At 41.5% G+C, this 14,469-nt stretch overlaps 1 long non-coding RNA gene across 1 annotated transcript; it reads left to right on the forward strand.

The window, feature by feature from the left end:
- Window positions 1-703: 703 nt before the first annotated feature.
- LOC134349504 (uncharacterized) lies at window positions 704-11,982 on the forward strand. Its single transcript, XR_010018698.1, has 3 exons — window positions 704-799; window positions 1,351-1,455; window positions 11,451-11,982. It is a non-coding gene; the product is annotated as an uncharacterized LOC134349504 (long non-coding RNA).
- The last annotated feature ends 2,487 nt before the right edge of the window (window positions 11,983-14,469 follow it).

The raw sequence follows: 14,469 nt of genomic DNA on the forward strand, positions 1-14,469 counted from the left end.
AACCTGTATAATAAATATAAATAAATAAATATTATATGCACGTATACATATATACACACACACACACATATGTGTATACAAATATACATACATATGTGTGTGTGTATATATATAAAATATTTTTATACAGGTTGAGTAGGTTCTTGTATTGAAAGAGTGGCATTAGAGTGAACATATGCTGCTTGAGACTATGTTGATCATGAAACAAGCAAAGATCTATCACGATGAACTGAAAATTGCAGGTAATTGTGAATATTCAGCAGGCTGGTTGCAGAAATTTAAGGAAAGGCAAGGCATTGTTGAAGTAGTGAAAGTATTTCAGTTTCACTCCTGGCCATTTATGACATCTCCAAGCCTCAATGCTTGAAACCGCAGAATTGATTATTTCTTGTCAACTATCAGTGAAAGAAATCACAGCTCCTTGAACACAAACACACACAACTGACACTATTTAAAAACTGTTCGCCTGAAGCATGGTGTTGTGTCTACATAACTATCTGTACCCGGAAATCCCTTCATTTATTTGGGATACAATACCACTTAATTTGGGCAGGAGACTGTTGATGAATAGTTTCTAATGAGCATCAGTCATGTACTCTTACATAGTTGGTAGACACAACATTGTTGTGTGTGTTTGTGTTCAAGGAGCTGCGATTTCTTTCGCTGATAGTTGGAAAATAATCAGGAAGACAATTCAGAACTATTTTGCTCTCTGCGGTTTCATGGATTGAGGCTTGGAGGTGCCAGAAATTGCTGGGAGTGAAACTGAAATGATCTCTCCACAATGAAGAATTTGAAGGTATCATCAATCATCTTGAATGAAGATTTGGAGAATGCAGTTGTTGAAAGCATTGTATTAAAGCAGTCCATTATCTGCACTAGGTGTCTGTGCCCATTGTGTTAATTTACAGTCAAAAGAAGGTGACATAGATGAATTCCTCTGTCAATAACTGTTAGGAACTAATACACAGTTTTATAGTACTGCATTAATATTGTTAGTGTTCTAATTTGTTCTGTATTTCATTTAAATACATAATTTGTTAGTTTGCCTTTTTTATACCTTTTTAACTATTTTCATGAAACTTTGGCCAATTGTGGCAGCTGCTCAATTGAACCAAAATGCACTTGTCCTGATGCATTGTTTTACACTGCTGCCACAAAGCGACAAATTTCATGACATATACTAGTGATATTAAACCTGATTCTGATTCTAGGGGCACTTAGAGTGAACTTTATAAACACTGTTGTTCTCTCAGCCATTCAACAAACAAAACAGAAATTGTCCCCAATGAAATATAGAGACAGACTAACACATTGGCTTTGGTTCCTCCTGCAACTTTCATTCCCTAGGACTGGCCCTCTGTTTGACTGGAGCAACACAAAATCTGCAGGAGGAACTCAGCAGGTCAAGAAGCACTGGAGGGAGGAAACCCTGCATCAGTATTGAGTGGAGAGGTAAGATGGCCAGCACAGAGGTGAAGGAGGGGGCAAGGAAGGAATATGAGGCAATTGGTGGATAGAGAATGAGTATAAATGACAGGTGATGTTAGTGAGGGGAGCTGAGTTTGGGGTGTGAAGTTGAGATATTAAGCGATGGAGCAAGATGGAGAAGGGGAGTGTGAAGATGGGAGACAGCTACTGGAGGGAGATTAGAAAAAGGCCGCCAGAGCTGGAACAATAAGCAATAGAAGTGAGAATGGGAACAATTAGAGAAGGGAGAAGTAACCAACTGTTGGAACCTTATTGTATTGGGAGAGTAGGGAAGCTGTTTGTGAAGTAGGTGGATGGATAGAGCCAGGGTGGGTGGGGGAAGGGGACAAAGATGTTCCTCATCTTTGTTCTGGGGAGGCAGTGGGGGAAGTTGAGAAGGGGATGAAGTGTGAAGATTGGAGAATCAGAAGGAGAAATGAGAGGGGTCGGGGAGGAAGAAGTGTTAATGTGGGGTACCTAAAACTGGTAAACTGCATTCATTCCATTAGGTTGTAGTCAACTCGGGCACAATATAAGGTAATGCACTTTCAGTTTGCATTGGGCTTCATCCTAGCAGTAGAGAAGGTCAAGGATGGCTCCCAAAGTGGCCTCCTCAGCAACAGTGTAGACTCCGCAACTCTTTTGCAGAACACCTATGCTCAGCTCACAATGGTCATTCTGAGTCCCGAGTCCTAATTTTTGTATCTTTTGCTATCATATGAGGGGTGATTGATAAGTTCGTGGCCTAAGGTAGAAGGAGTCAATTTTAGAAAGCCTAGCACATTTATTTTTCAGCATAGTCCCCTCCTACATTTACACACTTAGTCCAGCAGTCGTGGAGCATACGGATCTTGGACCTCCAGAAAGTGTCCACAGCATGGGTGATTGATAAGTTCATGGCCTAAGGTAGAAGGAGCTGAGTTTATACAGCTGTCGTTACATGCACATGCAGTTCAACTCTTTGAGTGATTATGCAGAAAATTTGAAGTTAGTAACTCATCTCCTTCTACCTTAGGCCACAAACTTATCAATTACCCCTGCTTTGGTCACTTTCTGGAGGTCCAAAATCCGTATGCTCCACGACTGCTGGACTAAGTGTGTAAATGTACGAGGGAACTATGTTGAAAAATAAATGTGCTAGGTTTTCTAAAATTGACTCCTTCTACCTTAGGCCAGTAACTTATCAATCACCCCTCGTATATACAAAATGGTGCATGCAAAAAGCAAGTTCTTTGTGCAAAGGGCCTACAGGAACCTTTCATTGCTACAGCCCATTGCTACTGGCAGGAAAATACGTTAAAGATTCCTGCAAGCATAAGAGTGTTGTATATGATTTCCTGCACTTTGGGGACGCATGCATTATAGACGTATGTGCAAGCTTTCTCCACCCATCAGAGTTTGTTGAAGGTGATCTGGATGAAGTCTTCTCTCCTTAAGTATGGAATCTGTGTAATCCTGCAACCATTCCTGTTCACATCCAAACTTTGGTTTACAGATATATGAAGCAGATGCCTGTCAGTTTATTTAGAGCTGTAGAAAAATACAGCACAGGAACAGGCCCTTCAGCCCATGTAATCCATGCCAAATCATTTAAATTGCCTATTCCCATCAACGTGGACCTGGACCATGACACTCCGTAACCCTACCATCTATATATCTATCCAAAAGTCTCTTGGACTTGAGCTTACATGCATCACTTGGACTGGCAGCTCATTTCAGACTCTCATAACCCTTGAATGAAGAAGTTTCCCCTCATTTTCCTCTTAAACTTTTGACCTTTCATCCTTAGTCCATGACCTCTAGTTGTAGTCCCACCCAACCTCAGTGGAAAACACCTACTTGTATTTACCCTATCTATACCCCTTATAACTTTGTATACCTCTATCAAATCTCTCCTCAATCTTCTATGTTCCAAGGAATAAAGTCCTAACCTATTCAATCTTCCCTTATAACTCAGGTTCTAAGGCAACAGCCTTATAAATGTTCTCTTTCAATCTTTTTTCATCCTGTCTGAAGGTGAGCGACCAAAATTGCACACAATATTGCATATTAGGCCTCACCAATGTCTTATACAACTTCAATGTAACATCCCACCTCCTGTACTCAGTACTTTGATTTATGAAGGCTTTCTTTATGACCCTATCTACCTGTGTCACCATGATCAATGAATTATGGATCTATATTCACAGATCCCTTTGTTCTAACACACTCCTCAGTATCCTGCTGTTCACTGTGTAATACCTATCCTGGTTAATCCTACTGAAATGCAACACCTTGCACTTGTCTGCATTGAATTCCATCTGCCATTTTTCAGCTCAATTTAACAGCTGGTCCAGATCTAGCTGCAAGCTCTGATAGTCTTTCTCGTCCACTACACTCCCAAACTTGGTGTCATCCTCAAATTTGCTCATCCAGTTAACCACATTATCATCCAGATCATTGATATAGATTACAAATAAAAATGGACCCAACACCAGTCCCTGCGACTCCCAACTAGTCAAAGACCTTTAGTCAGGGAGGCAACCATCTACTACCACTCTCTGGCTGCTCCCACAAAGCCAATGTCTAATCCAATTTACCACCTCATCTTGAATGCCAAGCGACTGAACCTTCCTGATGAACCTCCCATGCGGGACCTTGTCAAATACCTTGTTAAAGTCCATGTACACAACATCCACTGCCTTGTATTCATCAAATTTCCTGGTAACTTCCTTGAAAAACTCTAATAAGATTGATTAGGCATTACCTACCATGTTGACTATTCTTAATCGGTCTACATCTATCCAAATACTCATATATCTGGTCCCTTGGAATACCTTCCAATTACTTTTCCCATTACTGATGTCACGCTCACCGGCCTATAATTTGCTGGTTTATTTTCAGAGCCTTTTTTAAGCAGTGGAACAGCAATAGCTATCCTCCAATCCTCTAGTACCTCCCCTGTCGCTAAGGATTATTTAAGTATCTCTGCTAGGAACCCTGCAATTTCTGCACTTGCCTCCCACAGGGACCAAGGAAATACCTTGTCAGGTCCTGTGGATTTATCCACCCTATTTTGCCTTATGATAGCAAATACCTTCTTCTCTGTAATCTGTATAGAGTCCATAACATTGTTGCTGCTTTGTCTCACGTTTATAGACTCGGTGTCCATCTCCGTGAAGATCTCTCCCATCTCTTTTGGCTCCATGCATGGATTACCATTCCGATCTTCTGTAGGACCAATTTTGTCCCATGCAATCTTTTTGCTCTTGACATATTTGAGAAATCCACTAGGATTCTCCTTCTCCTTGTCCTGCTAGGGCAACCTTATACCTTCTTTTAGCCCTTATAGTTTCTTTCTTAATTGTTCTCTTCTATTTCTTATACTCCATAAGTACATACCTCATTTGTTTTTTCTTGCCTTTACTTGCTATGCACCTCCTTTTTCTCAATAGCTTTTGAAAACCAAGGTTCCCTAGCAACACACACAAAATGCTGGAGGAACTCAGCAGGCCAGGCAGCATCTATGGAAAAAAGTACAGTCGACGTTTTGGGCCAAAAACCCTTCTCCTCTGTACGGGTCCCTCCTTCCTTGGAAGAGAGCCCAATGATCCAAAAATCTGACACCCTCCCTTCTATATCAACTCCTTAGCCATGTGTAAAACTATATGCTGTTCCTATTTCTGGCCTCACCAGCATGTGGCACAGTTAAGGATCCTGAGATCATAAACCTGGAGGTCCTGTCCTTTAACTTATCCTGATTGCTAACTGGTTGTTTCTCAAAACACCAAACTGCCGTGAATCAATGCCTTATGTACTCAAACAGTGAACCTGAGTTCTAAGTTGGAATTATTTTAATGGAATTTGCAAAACTATGGATTTCTTTCAATTTACATCTAAGTGTGGCATTTATGGCAGCAATTTCCAGTAAACAGCCCTCCTTTATTCTTTAAAAACAGAATGGAGAATTAATGAAGACAGTTCATAATGACGCCAAGGATAATAAATAATATGAAAATTGAATAATGAGAAAATGCAAAATAAAATTTAAAATATTCTTAAAGATGGTATTATTTTAAAGATAATTAATTTTGATACAGTTAATTAGAGGATTAACTTTTAATTTATTTTGCCCACTTGTCTCTAGTCTACTGACAGTCATTTGATACTAGTTGGTGCCTGATGTCAATGGACTGCTGAGAGGGCATGTGTATTTATTCAAGAGAGTTCCAATTCAGTTACAGTATTTTTAAAAAATATGCTTGGGGAATTATTTGCAAACATGACTTCCATTTAAAATCTGTAAATGGTAATCAAACAGAGCAGAGGAGTCAATATTAGGAAAACATTATGATATGCATCACGACGCCGTGCTTTGTACCTCTGACCTCATCCATGTGATGTGCGTGATTTGAAGTTTTATATTTGTAGTTTGATTTTGCATCAAAGTTGAAAACCTTCTGGGAAAAATCTGAAATAATGAATTAAGTCAGTAATGAAACTCATCCTTGTATGTAAATGTGAGCATAACGAAATCAAAACTTTGCTTTGTTTTAAAGCTTTTGTCAGATGACAAATTGCATCCCTGTTTGAGAAGGTAGGATGGCAAAAGACAGGAAACTGTAGCCCGGTTAACCTGACCTCGGTGGATAATAAGAACTTAGAGTCCATTTTTAAAGATGAAATTTTGAATCAGTAGGAAGTAAATGATTCAATAGGGCAACGACAGCACACTTTCAGCACAGTCTTGTCTGATTCATCTGTTAGAAATCTTGAGGAGGTAATAAGCAGGTTAGACAATGGAGAGTGGGTGGATGTTATTCACTTAGATTTTTAGAAGGCATTTGACAAGGTGTGAAGCTGTTAAACAAGGTAAGGGTCCACAGTATTAGAGGCAAGGTACTAGTCCGGATAGAAGATTGGCTGACTGGTGGAGGTCAGAGAATGAGGATAAAGGAGACATTTTTAGATAGCTGCCAGCTTCTAGAGGATTTCTACAAGGGTTAGTATTGGGATCACAATTCTATACTGTATATATTAATGATCTGGATGAAGGCACTGATGGTATTGTGGCAAGTTTGCAGACAATAGCAAGATAGGTGGACATACAGATAGTGTAGAGTTAAGGAGTCTGCAGTAGGATTTCGGCAGGTCAGGTGAGTGGGCAATGAGGTAGCAGAAGGAAATGTGGGATTATGTATTTTGGTAGGAAGAGTAAAGGTGTAAACTATTTCTTAAATAGGGGGCGAAATCAGAAATCAGGAGACTTGAGAGTCCACTTAAAGTTAACTTGCTGGTTAAATGAATAGAAAAGAAGGCAAACACAATGTTAGCATTGGTTTTGAGAGAACCACAATATAAAATCAAGGGTGCTCTGCTGAGGTATTATGAGGCATTGGTCAGATCATATCTGAAGATGGTCCAGAGGATGTTCACAAGAATGACCAATGGAATGAAAGGCTAAATGTATGACGAACACTTGAAACCTCTGGGCTATACTCGATGAAGTTCAGAAGGATGAGGAGGGATCCCATTGATATCAACTGTATACTGATAGAGGAGGCATAAAGAGGATGTTTCCAAGATTAGGATAGTCTTGGATCTGAGGGCATTGTCTTGGAATAAAATGATATCCCTTTTTACATTAAGATGAGGAGAATTTTTTGAACTAATGGATGGTGAATCAATGGAATTCATTGCTATAGAGGACTTTTGGAGGCTAAGTCATAGGGTGTACTTAAGGCTTAGATGCATAGGTTCTTGATTGTAAGGGAATTAAAGGTTATGGGGAGAAGGTAGGAGAATGGTGGAGTAGTCTTGATGGGTCTAATTTTGCTTCTATAATTTTTGGTTTTGTGATCATAGTATTTTTATTCCTGTGCTTTCATATATTTTAAATTAATAACATTTTGTTATGAAGTTTAATTACTTTTTTCTTTGAACATTGTTTCTAGTTTTACTTTTGTTTACATTTTGGGAGAGAAATTGCAAAAGACCATAAGATACAGGAGCAGAATTAGGCCATTTGGCCCCATTGAGTCTGTTCTGCCATTTCATCATGGCTGATCTAGTTTTCCTCTCAGCCTCAATCTCCTGCTTTCTCCCCGTATCCTCCAAACAATATCCAAAGTAATATACCTGTTGTTGAGGGGGATAGCCACAGGGGTACTCTGCACTGGCTCCTTAACCCCTTTCCCCTTCCTGACACTCACTCAGTTTCCTGTTTCCTGCACCTTGGGTGTGACTGTCTCTTAATACATCCTATCTACCGCTGCTTCAGCCTCCTAAATGATCCGGAGTCCATCCAGTTCCAGTTCCAGCTCCAACTCCTTAAAAGCACACACAAAATGCTGGAGGAACTCAGCAGGCCAGGCAGCATCCATCCTGCCAAAGGGTCTTTTCCATTGACGCTGCCTGCCCTGCTGAGTTCCTCCAGCATTTTGTGTGTGTTGCTCAAATTTCCAGAATCTGCTGATTTTCTCTTGTTTCCTCTTATTTTCTTTTGTTTCCAACTCCTTAGCGTGCAGTCAGTACTGCTGTTCATAGACTTCAGTTCAGCATTCAACACAATCATTCCTCAGAAACTGATTGGAAAGCTGAGCCTACTGGGCCTGAACACCTCCCTCTGCAACTGGATCCTGGACTTCCTGACTGGGAGACCTCAGTCAGTCCGGATCGGAAGCAGCATCTCCAACACCATCACACTGAGCACGGGGCCCCCACAGGGCTGTGTGCTCAGTCCACTGCTGTTCACTCTGCTGACCCACGACTGTACTGTAACACACAGCTCGAACCACATCATTAAGTTCGCCGATGACACGACCATGGTGTGTCTCATCAGCAAGACCGATGAGTCAGCATACAGAGAGGAGGTGCAGCAGCTAACGGACTGGTGCAGAGCCAACAACCTGTCTCTGAATGTGAACAAAACAAAAGAGATGGTTGTTGACTTCAGGAGGACATGGAGCAACCACTCTCCACTGAGCATCGATGACTCCTCCATAGAGATCGTTAAGAGCACCAAATTTCTTGGTGTTCACCCGGCAGAGAATCTCACCTGGTCCCTCAACACCAGCTCCATAGCAAAGAAAGCCCAGCAGCATTTCTACTTTCTGCGAGGGCTGAGAAAAGTCTATCTCCCACCCCCCCATCCTCACCACATTCTACAGAGGTTGTATTGAGAGCATCCTGAGCAGCTGTATCACTGCCTGGTTCGGAAATTGCACCATCTCGGATCGCAAGACCCTGCAGCGGATAGTGAGGTCAGCTGAGAAGATCATCGGGGTCTCTCTTCCCGCCATTACAGACATTTACACCACACACTGCATCCGTAAAGCAAACAGCATTATGAAGGACCCCACGTACCCCTCATACAAACTCTTCTCCCTCCTGCCATCTGGCAAAAGGCACCAAAGTATTCGGGCTCTCACGACCAGACTATGTAATAGTTTCTTCCCCCAAGTCATCAGACTCCTCAAGACCCAGAGCCTGGACTGACACCAACCTACTGCCCTCTACTGTGCCTATTGTCTTGTTTATTATTTATTGTAATGCCTGCACTGTTTTGTGCACTTTATGCAGTCCTGGGTAGGTCAGTAGTCTAGTGCAGTTTTGTGTTGTTTTACATAGTTCAGTGTAGTTTTTGTATTGTTCATGTAGCACCATGATCCTGAAAAATGTTGTCTCATTTTTATTGTGTACTGTACCAGCAGTTATGGTCGAAATGACAATAAAAAGTGACTTGACTTGACTTGATTTGGAAGGATATAACAAGCGAATAATAGATATAGGTAGACGAAGAGAGGGAAAAAAAGAAAAAAAACACAAATGGAACAAGATGTGCTGAGGGGTGTGTGAAGATGCAAGACAGCGGCTGGAGGGAGCAGGGACACAAAGTGCCACCAGTGCTAGATTTGGATAAGTAAAGGAGATGAATATGGGAATCATTAGGGGTGAGGTGAGTAACAGTCAGTACCACAATGATGGTGAGGGAACCTGTGTGTAAAATAGGTGGATGGAACCAGGAGGGGGGAAGAGGAGAAGAGGGATGGGGAGAAAAGGGTTACCTGAAATTGGCAAACTCAATATTCATGTAGATTACCCAGGAAGAATATAAATCGTTGTTCCTCCAGTTTGTGTCTTGCTTCATCCTAGCAGTAGAAAAAGGCCAAGGATGGACGGATCAGTGTGGGAATGGGAAAGGGTCTTGAAATAGTCTACACTGGAAGCTCAAGATGGCCAGTAAGAACCGGACTGGAAATTATATTCTGTTACTTAACTTAGAAAATTGAAAATAAAATGATCTAATCATATTTTTGTTAGCGGTTGTTAACATTAAGCTTGTGCACGTTACTATTTAAAATATTTATGCTATTTTTGTTCTCAGGGCTAACCGGATTGATTACCATGTAATATGAGATAAGCAGATTTCTAAGATAACTAAATCTTTCCCTAACCAGTTTTTCTAGTTTCTAGTATTCACTGAACTATTTCTTTAATGTGATTCTAGTTCGAATATCTTTTTGTCTGACCCAGCCTATCTGGTATAACATAGTTAATTTAGACAGTTTACAGAAGTAGTGTGTAGATTCATGTGTGTCCATGGGTTTTGAACATCCACAATACATTAAAAATTAAACACTTTGTTTATGTGTACAGTACATACAAGTAAACATAAAGTAGCATCTTCTCAATAAGTCTCAAAACTACATATATATAGTATTCCTCCTTTTTGCATTCTTAACATTCCTTCAGCTCACATAAGTCACACCCTGAATACCAGAGATATAGATTATTTTGAAACAACAAGCATCTTTACAGTGTGCTTACATTCTTTATTAAATGGAAGTATATTCAAATATAACAAGAATAATTTTGTATTTAAGTATTCATTGCAATGTTTGTAGGTTATGGGAGACAACCAGTGTCACTCTGCATGAGATGAAGTATATTTTGTGCAGGGCTCCTGTGCTTTTGCAAGTATTAGCTTATTTGCAAAATAGATTTTTCTTCCAGCATACCTGTGATAGGGCATGTTGTGCTAGGCCTGTATTGTGCAACTTACCTAGGTGCCAAAGAGGAGCCAGAATCAGTGATCAGACAGAACTCAACAAAATCCTGTATCTAAAAAATGAACATAGTAAACTGTTGGAGGAATTCAGTGGCTCAGGCAGCATTGGAAGGGGAAGCACAAAATAATCTGCAGATGCTGGGGTCAAAGCAACACTCACAACATGCTGGAGGATCTCAGCAGGTCGGGCAGCATCCGTGGAAAAGATCGATCGACGTTTCGGGCCAGAACCCTTCATCAGGACTGTAGAGGGAAGGGGCAGAGGCCCTATAAAGAAGGTGGGGGGAGGGTGGGAAGGAGGAGGCTGGTCAGTTCCAGGTGAGAAACCAGTAAGGGGAAAGATAAAGGGGTGGGGGAAGGGAGGCAGGGAGGTGCTAGGCAGGAAAGGTGAAGAAAGAACAGGGGAAAACAATGGGTAATAGAAGGAGGCGGAACCAAGAGGGAGGTGGTAGGCAGCTGGGGGAGGGGGCAGAGTGACATAGGGATAAGGGAAGGGAGGGGAAGGAAATTGGAAGGGGAAAATGAAAGTTGATGTTTGGGTTGAGACTTCATCTGGACAATAATTTCCCAGTCTCACCCTCTAGAGAACCAATGTTTACTTTAGCCACTCTCTTTTTAATACTTTAGAAATGCTTACTCTCTTTTTTTATATTTATTTATTGTTTACTCTTAAAACGTTTTTTTCACCTTTATTATCTTTTTCATCATCCTCTTTGACCAGTTCCACCTTTGAAAATGCCCTGGTCCTAGCTTCCGCCAAGGTTTACTTCAACACTGATCTTGGAGCTTATTTTCTCACTTGATCAATTTCAAAGGTATTACTTTATCCAGAAAAATTGCAAATATATAATAAAGAGCCTTTGTATGTCACCGTCCTTAGTTTTGGCTATGCTGTTTATTTCACATTATACCAATTTACTAATTTTTTTAGCTTGTTTTCAGAAGGATTCCATCCCCTCAGTGAACAGTGGCAGCAGAGATTTCAACTGTGGCCTTTCTCCGTGGAGTATTTGTGACAGCAACACCAAACATCAAGCTGTGACTAGAGTGAGGATGTGCAAACCTCAGATGTTGCTACATGCTGATATTCTCACTGTTGAAAAGGATGTGACTGGACATGTTGCTGTGGAATGTCTCTTTCAGCTGGACTGTATTATAGCTTCTGTCTCATGGAAAAAAATTGTGGAGAAGAACACCTACGATCATTAATTAATCAGACAGAATGTCTAAACAGCGTGTCCTCCAGGCTCTGCTGCAAGACAAGATAGTGGATCCTGCTGGGTTATCCCAAGCACATTGTCAAATTATCTGTCATGAGATCTTATTGTAGGGCAATGTAATTGGTAAAAATGTATAGAATTCACAAATACCAACATTGAGTTGGGATTCACTTTAAGAGGCGGATCTGATGTGATGAGGTAATTACATAAAGGACATTTAGCGCATTTTGTGTTCAATAAATCAGTTACTAGGGATTTTCTGAAACATAAAGTGCCTCCTCCGTTTTATTTGTGAAACCCTACATTATCACCGTCAACATAAAGGGCTTTGTGGTTAGAAGAGCACTCACTGGTAGATTGCTTGTGCACCCTGTGGTTTCATTGTCAATCCACACTGACCTCGCGGTGGATGTGTTGGGGATGAGGCTGTCATCCATCTCCTTCAGTAATGCAGATTTGCTGGGGTTTAACTTGAAATTCATCTTGAACAAGTGCATACGCGGGACCCTGTGGCCTAGGGACATACACTGAGACAGACCTCAAATTCTGCTTGAAGAGTATCAATTTAATAAAAAAAAATCCTTCTGATCTCCCAAAAACTCCTAGTTCAAGGAGCTGTTCATGATATGTTGTTGTGGACTAGCATGCTTCATGTTCCAAGTTTTCATGCTGAGGGGGTTATACTGAAGTGATTATTTTGAAGATTCTGTTGTTTTTAAATTTAAGTCCACCTGCTCATATTCTTTCAACATTACCTTTTTTTCTAATTCTACCTACATTGTTGGGATCCATATGGACTGGAACAATAGGGAATTTCTGTCTCATTTCCAGGCTTCCCACTAACTTTGCAGAGATATGCTTAGCCCTGTGAAGGAAATGCAACATTTGGGAGTTGTGATTGGAGCTCCCAGAAGTATCTATTCCCTCAACTTTATTGGCTCCTACCCTTACTACATTCCTGACTGCTCCCACAGCTTGAATGGCCCCATGTACCACAATGCTATGGGCATTTAATTCAGCTGAATTCATCTCACCCATACGGTTGGCACGCACCTCAAGTGTAAAGGCTGAATCACCTTCACCACTATCATCTGAGTCCCTTTACCTGCTTCACTATTGGTCAAATCCTGACACAAACCACTAATTACTAATTTAGGTGGTATAACTGCCTCTTGGAAGAACTATACAGGCAATTTTGTCACTGTGATACATCGTTAAGGTCAGAAACTTGGACACTGATACTTTAACTCTGAACCAAAGATTCTCAGGCTGCAGTAATTTACAAGAGCAGCTGCTGCCAATGAAAGTGTTCTCTGGCATTTATCATCTACTACGGCCCTGTTTTATAATTCCAACTCAACACTGTGTCTCTTGCGCTTTCAGCAGATTTTAACTTCTAGGGGTCCTGGTCTAGAGGATTTCTGGGAGAAGGTCAGAATTGTCAGAGAATTTGCCAGACATATGATCTTATAGTTAAGGATGGGGTTACCAATAGTCCTGCAGTATATCTGAAAGCTCGGCCGGGAGCCGTGGTCGAGTGGTCGGCGACTTAGGCCAGCTCCCCCACCGGAATTAGTCTGGTGAGGAGGGTGTGAGGACACGCAGCAGGACTGAAAAAAACAAGACCTGACAAAGGGCGGATGAGCTCCTTGTGAGCCAATGGCCATCTTCCATGGAAGAGATTAAAGCCTCACCACATATCTACGAATCATATGCTATGCACCTAGTTAGAAGAGACATGATGGACTTGAGCGCTGCACCATGTGCCTGGACCTGCCCAAGGCCTCTGCCTAAAGCACGGCCAAGCTCGAAGAAGCGGCCACGGCTGGAGGCCGACACGGCCTCGGCTCGAGTTTGGCGGGGTGGCATCGGGCGGTGCCAAGGCAGCCAGCGAGAATAAACTGGAGGAGAGGCTGTACTCGATGCTGTCACAAAATCGAAGAAGATGGAGGTGCATAGTCACCAACCCCGGATTCGGGACGGCACTTACTGACTGACTGACTGATATCTGAAAGAAAAATTCTCTGTACTATATTACCTTAATATGTAACTGGGTGACCGTCAGATCTTAAAAGTGTACTTAGGCAGCCATCCGGGTAATGCTAGAATAGTTGTCTGTGCCTTTAAGGGAGATGGTGATGTCATTACACACGCACGGGATAGTGGGGAGACCATTTTGCTTTCTGCTAAAGACGTGGTAGGGCATTCGAATTGGGTTCCTCCCAGAGTGTGCTGGGCATGGTGAGGAAAGGTGAGGATTAATTGACAATATCCACGTGAATTCGTTTATGCTCGTTGACAGATCGAGAATATCGGTAATTTGACATGTTTTACATGTGGATGCTTTAGATTTCCATGAGTGAAGGAATCAACACTGGGTAGCGTGGCTTACACCAAGTTCCTCACCATCCAAGTAGGTCAGTCTTCCTGTAATTTAACTACCAGGCAATACCTTGTAAAAGTTGTGCCAAAGTGTACCTTTTGTCTAACTTTATTGTATCGGGACTGATTGTGCATGTAACCGCGTAGCGTGAATGTTTCGTCTCGGTTCGGAAATTCAGCACGTGTGTACGTCTTAGATGAGATGTATTCGCTTACATTTTTCGCTGTTATGTATCAGATGCAGGGTGGGTGAGATTCTAATGTTGTTTGTATTGTGTTCCTTCAGTATTGCCACTACCGTATTAGTACTGTATTAGTACCGTATTAGTTCTGATATTTTTTATACTG

Source organism: Mobula hypostoma, chromosome 7 (genome assembly GCF_963921235.1).
Source record: "Mobula hypostoma chromosome 7, sMobHyp1.1, whole genome shotgun sequence".
Lineage (NCBI taxonomy): Eukaryota > Metazoa > Chordata > Chondrichthyes > Myliobatiformes > Myliobatidae > Mobula > Mobula hypostoma.